This window comes from Odocoileus virginianus, chromosome Y (assembly GCF_023699985.2).
Source record: "Odocoileus virginianus isolate 20LAN1187 ecotype Illinois chromosome Y, Ovbor_1.2, whole genome shotgun sequence".
Taxonomy (NCBI): domain Eukaryota; kingdom Metazoa; phylum Chordata; class Mammalia; order Artiodactyla; family Cervidae; genus Odocoileus; species Odocoileus virginianus.
The window spans coordinates 410342-416749 of record NC_069709.1 but is presented as its reverse complement, the minus strand read 5'-3'; the positions used below and the strand labels follow the sequence as shown (position 1 = coordinate 416749).

Sequence of the window (6408 nt, the reverse complement as noted above, 5' to 3'; positions counted from 1 at the left end):
CTTTCTATTGCTTCCTCCTCAAGTGAACAATTTTCTACTGCTGAATTTTCTAATATGTCATTTGTTCTATCCACTGTGTTTGTCACCTGACACCATAATTTTCATATCTACCAGATGAAATTGGCTCTATTTGATGGGCTGCATCTCGCTACTTAATTTTACAACATACAAAACACCACTGTTATTCCAAGTATTTTAGTGTCTGCAGTTTCTAAAATCTGTGCCACTTCAGGGTCAGTGTGATTTCTTAAGGTAATTTTAATAGATTTTTCTTACCTTAGTGAGATTACTTTAAAAAAAATATGGTTAGAGGCTAATTCCATACCTTTCTTGTGTATTGGCTGCTCATGTCTTTTACACATGTCATAATAAAGTTAAAGACCAGTGCTACATTTTCCTCTCTGTACAGTATCTGAAACTTTTTCACTACTCAGAGGTGATAACTCATTACTATAAGCTTTTGTATTGCTAATAATACACTGGGCTTCCCAGGTGACACAGTGGTAAAGAATCTGCCTGCAAAGGTAGGAGCCAAAGGAGATGCGAGCTAGAAAGATCCCCTCAATGAGTAAATGATAATTCACTCCAGAATTCTTGCCTGAAAAATACCATAATTTCACATCATATTGATTTTATTTTATTTTCATTATTAATGTTGCTGTTTGTAAAAGATTCAACATCTTTTCTGTTGGCCATTTGTCAGAGGCGAGACCTCTGAAGATTTCTGAGGTCTCTAACCAGACTCGGAAGTCACTGGCTGCCCACCAGTGCAGCTGGAATGGGAAGGGTCTCCACGAACTCTGGGACCTCCTCCGGTTAGTTCTGATTCAGCTCTTCACTCACCTTGGAACACTGGCTATGAAGCTTTGAGTCTCTGATTTTCTTCAGTTTCTCTGAGGTGACAGCTTTTTTTAAGAAGCTTTCTTGATCAGCTTTGCCTGCACGTGCTTATTCACTCTCACGGTTACCTTGGCTACCTGGAGAAAATGAGAGGGAGCACAGAATGGAATTGATTTAGGGAAGAGTGTGAAGATGATTGGAATTGATGGCTTTGGGAGAAGGGGTGTGGGCAGAGATGGGGTATTTACCAGGAAAAGACAGGGGAAGCGGTCTTATGGGTTGGTATCACTCTGCAAGAAGAGCCTGGGTGGGTTCAGCTCACCTTGACACTTCTTTTGGCCTTCAGTTGACAGAAGAACTTCATCTTTTTGTCCTTGGTCTATGGAGTCAGGTGTTCCATAACTGCACTAGAGCCGTGTGGCTCCCATCACCTTTGTCGTTTTTAAGACTCCCACTGGTCTGCTCCAGAGTGCCGGAGCACCCATATGTATATAGCCCTCCCAAGGGGGCCATACCCTTATGCTTTATGAGGTCAGGGAGTCACATCCCTAGCCAATGGTGAGCCAGTGTGAGCCTTGACATCACAAAGTCCCATCCTGGCAGCTCTAGGGGAGAATGAGAAGTAAATCAGATATTTTGATGGGAAAATTGACGTTTTTAATGTTCCTGTAGAGCCCTCCAAACTCACCTGCCATCCTCAATTCTCTAAGTCAACTCAGATGCGTCACATGGCAGGGAGAGTTTGTCTCTTCCAAACCTTGTCTCTCAGCCACACTATTTGGGGTCTCATTCTGTTCTCACATTTCACCCCATTATGTAGTTTTTAATATCTTGCTTAAAATCCCTCCATGATAATTAGGTTTTGGAAGTGAGAATCATTTCACTTATCTCCTACAACTGGTCTCAAAGCACCTTGAAGACCATTCAACTGTGGGCCATCTACCAGAAACTTTTTCCATCCCACCTCCTTTGCTCAGTGTTCACATAACTCTCGTCAGTTTTCTACTTTCTCGTCTGAAACCCCTGTCTTCAGGCTGTGAGACTGCACTAAATACACTTGGTCTTACTCCACTTGGAACTGTCTTATTTCAAGTCTAGGACTCATGGTCACCTCATTATGTGTACTACCAAGGCATGTGTTTTAACTGGGTGATGAGAATGAAGCACATAAATGTATGCTTCAGGTTTTTCTCAGTAATAAATTGCAGGAAATGACCACCTGCTACTGATTATTATTCACAGGAAAGCATGGAGCCTACCCAGAGCTGTGTGAGCCTTGTGTGCAAAGGTCTTCTCAACATATGCCTACACAAATTTCTTTTCTCATCTTGTTTTCCTGCTGGGACCTCCACTGGAGCTAACATAAGAGTCAAGAACATGTTGGAATTCATTTCTGTGAATAGCTTCCACAAACTTCCAGATTTTTGGAGGAAACACTGAGTAATAATTCCCTGCCATTCAAGTTGTTGGCTCTGGAGGGAAGGAGAATGAGTTGTGGGCTTCACTGCAGTCCTTGTGTTCCTAATGGAGTAGCAGGGTCAGCCAGGCTGAGGTGTGCCCCTGGGGACACAGTTTGTTGTCTTAGTGAGGCTTCCCTCATTTTCCTTGAAGGGCTCACATCCTGGTGTATACTGGTTGCTTATTCAGCCAGGATGCATCACATTCCTTAAAATTTTAAGAGGTAGAACAAAGCACACCATAAGCAAACCCAAAAGATTACTCTTAAAGTTTTTAGAAGAAATAACCTAAAACATGATAGAAAAATGTGAAAAGGCCATGAGCAGTTTCTAAAAGATGTAGCACTGGCCTTTAACTTTATTAAGAGATGTTTAAAAGACATGAGCAGTCAATTCACAAGAAAGCCAATTCACAGTTCACATGGAACCAGCCTCTAGCCACATTAAAAAGATATTTAATTTCACTAAGGTAAAAAACAAATCATATTAAACTTCCCTTGAGAAATCAAACTGACCAGAAATGGCATAGATTTAAGAAGTTGCAGAAACATTAAAATATTTGGAATATTTTATGTTGCCAAATTAGTTAGAGAAATGGAAATCATAAAATAAACCCAATTTCATCTAGTAAATATGAAAAATATAGTGTCAGATGACAAACACAGTGGATAGAACAAATGACAGACTAGACAAGATAGCAGGAGAAAATTGTTCGCCTGAAGAGTTAGCAATGGAAAATGCACAGACTACACCAATATATACAATGTTCACACAGCATAATCTAATGATTTTTGTCCCCCTATGAAACTTTAACCCCCCTTTGGTTAAACTTTTGACCATTAGTATAATCAACTTACTAAAGAACTAAAAGTGAAACAGCAGGGCCATCTCAATAAATGCTGAAAAATAATTTGATAAAATCTAATATTTATTCCTGAGTTGAGAAGGTCCCCTGGAGAAGTGATAGCCTAACCACTTCAGTAATTTTAGGCTTCCCTGATGGCTCAGCTGGTAAACAGTCAGCCTGGCAAATAGGACACCCGGGCTATACTCCTGGGTTGGGAAGATCTTCTGGAGGACGGCATGACAATCCACTCCAGTATTCCTGACTGGACAATCCCCAAGGCCAGAGGAGCCTGGTTGGCTTACACTCCATGGGGTTGCAAATAGCTCAACACAATTGAGTGACTGAGCTCATTCTATATAAAATCTTTTAGCAATCTAGAAATTGAAAAACTTCCTCAACTCATGAAGGTAATAAACTCTATAACTAATATCATGCTTTGTGGTAGAATAATGAGTGTTTTACTTTTAAGATCAGAGTCAACAAAAAGTTGTTAGCACATTATATTGAATTTCTGTCCATGAAGTCATACTAGAAAATGATTCAGAAATTATCCAGTTTGGAAAAGAAGAATTAAACATTTTAGTTGTAGTGACATATATGTAAAATAGCCAATGAAATCTATGGCAACAATAGAATAACTAAAATTAAGAATTATTTTAAACAGTCTTGCAAGATATACAGATGATACATAAAATTTAATTAATTGCTTTTCTATATACTAGGACACATAATTGAAAATTAAAAAAAAATAAAAACTAACATTGAAGTATGAAAAACTTAAGAATCTGACAAAATATATGAAAGGCACCAATGAAAAAAAAAAAGACAAAGGTTTGAACAGGAAATTCACTGAATAAAGATATACAGATGACAACTAAACACGCAGAGCACACAAAAATGATGACTCTTGTAAGAGAACAGACAAGAACAAGTGTGATGAGGATGTGAAATGGGAATCTTGTATAGGAACAAAAGATGGCACAGCCATGGTGAAAAACAGTTTGGAAGTTCCTTAAAAAGTTAACTATTGAGTTACCATACAACTCAGCATTTCCATTCCTAGGTTGACACCAACAAATATGAAAAAAAGAAAAAAAAAGAATGTTTACCCAAAGATGTGCACATGAATGTTCATAGCAGTCTTATTTCTAATAGTCAAAAAGTTGAGATGAACAAGATGGCAGAACAGTAGCTGGACATGGAGTACATTTCTCTCCACAGATACATCAGGAATACACCTTCAGACACAGAAATGCTTGCAAAACTCCAGCTGAGAGCAGACTGGAGTGACTGACCAGTGGAAAAGAATATATAGAACAACATAACTCAGTAGAATGAAGGAACTGGGGGACAAACAGGTGTGTTATCAGGACTGGACCTGCTCTCCGTGGGTGGCAGAACTGAAGTAGATGTCCAGTCCCTACATCGGAGTAATTATCTGGATCAGAGGAGAAATATTTAAGGCTGAGTGAAACAGCTGATCTTTGGCAGCCTAAATGGATTGAGAATCAGACAGTCCTCATTGTAGCCATACACAACCCTGACAGGGACACAGGTCCCATAGAAGGCACAGCAGCTGGGAGCTGGAGTTGAGTGATTGTGGAGCAATCCCAGGACGAGGGCTGCTGTTGAGTGTGAAGAGATGGATTGATGGATGTGTGGGGAGAAGATTGGGGTGGGAAATGCCTGTGGGGGAACTCCAGGAACCAAGGAAGCAAGGTGATACTCCTAAGTCAGTTATATGGAGTGGAGCCATCACCATAGCCTCTCTCTCCCCACCCATCAGCATTGGCAGCTGAACAATAGAAATGCTGGCCCTTCAAATGTTTGACTCTGAACTACAGAGTAGGACCCCACACAGAAAGCCCCTTTAAGTGCCTGACAAGCAGATCTACAGAGTAGGACCCTAGTCAGGGGGGGTCCTTCTATGTGCTTGATGTGCAAAACAAGAGAGAAATATCCCAGGTGATGGACAGGGAGGCCTGGTGTGCTGTGTTCCATGGGCTCACAAAGAGTCAGACATGACTGAGTGACTAAACTGAGCTGAACTGAACTGAACCCCAGGCAAGGGAGCCTGCTAAATGCATGAAAGAGTGGAGCTATGAAGAAAGACTGGCCAAAGAGGCATCCTGATTGCCAGGTACAAGAGGCTGGAAAAAAGATGCTAATAGGGCCATAACTCCTGAGGTAGACACAATCCGTGTCCCTGCATGCTTGATGCCACCAGGGTCCCTGCAAGCCAAGAAGCTTTGACACCTTCATGCTCAACTCTCACTAGGGCAGAGCTACCACAGGCAAAGAAAAAAAATTGGTCTTGCATCTATGTGTGCAGGGTCACTTTGGTAGTTTCCGACTCTTTGCGACCCTCTAAACTGTGGCCTGTTGGGGAACGGGGTTCTCCCAGCAAGAATACTGGAGTGTATTGGCCAATGATGGTACAATACCCTTCTAGGGCACTATATTTCCTGCTGTCCTAGCCGCCAGTTGACCTGAGTACCCGGTGCTACCAGAACCCGTGGCACCCAAGCAGCTGAACTTCGACATCTGACCTTACTGAACTACATGAAGTGGAAATTGAAACCCAGGAGCAGTGTAACTAAGACCCAAAACATTCCTACCACCTGTACAAGCTGCAGATTAAATCCAGACAAACAACTAGGCAGACTCTGTGTCTGTGGAATATATAAAAAGACATTGAGAGTTCCCACAATAGAAAACGCACTAGTTCTGATAGCTGTGGACTTTAGAGGCAAGAACACATAGGAGTAGGGCCAGATTAGAAACTGAGGTGCACCCAAATCAGGTGCAGAGATCATCACAGTATTGGAGGGTATCCTAGGGAAGTGAGGTGGACTTTCCCAGCGAGGGAAAGGACTCTGATAGCAATGACTCAAGAAAAACATGTGTTATTCTTAAGTTATGATGTGCTCAGTAGATTATTTTGAATTTTTTTTATTTTTCTTTCCTTTTCTCCCCATCCTTTGTAGTTGTCAATTTTATTGGCACTATAAAATCTAATTAAGTTTTGAGGTCTTTGAGTTTTTTTTTTCCTCAGTCACATTTTGTATTGCTGTTATAAACCTCTGCTTCTAGGTTATGCTTTTTCAGTTTTGTGGGGTTTTCCTTTTTTATGTTTTCCTAATTTTTAATTTTAATTTTTTAAACCTATTATTATTTCTCTACATTTATTCCTTTGTTTACTTTTTCTACTGTTCTTTTCCCCTTGAAGTTAATGTTTAATGTATATAAGTTTTCTTTTTCTAC

The 6408-nt window shown here is 40.6% G+C and overlaps 1 long non-coding RNA gene across 1 annotated transcript; it reads right to left on the bottom strand.

Annotated features, from left to right (window-relative positions):
* Positions 1 to 614: 614 nt before the first annotated feature.
* On the bottom strand, positions 615 to 1339 carry LOC139033269 (uncharacterized). Its single transcript, XR_011485876.1, has 2 exons — positions 1163 to 1339; positions 615 to 977 (listed from the first exon to the last, which is right to left on the bottom strand). It is a non-coding gene; the product is annotated as an uncharacterized lncRNA (long non-coding RNA).
* Between the last annotated feature and the right edge of the window lie 5069 nt (positions 1340 to 6408).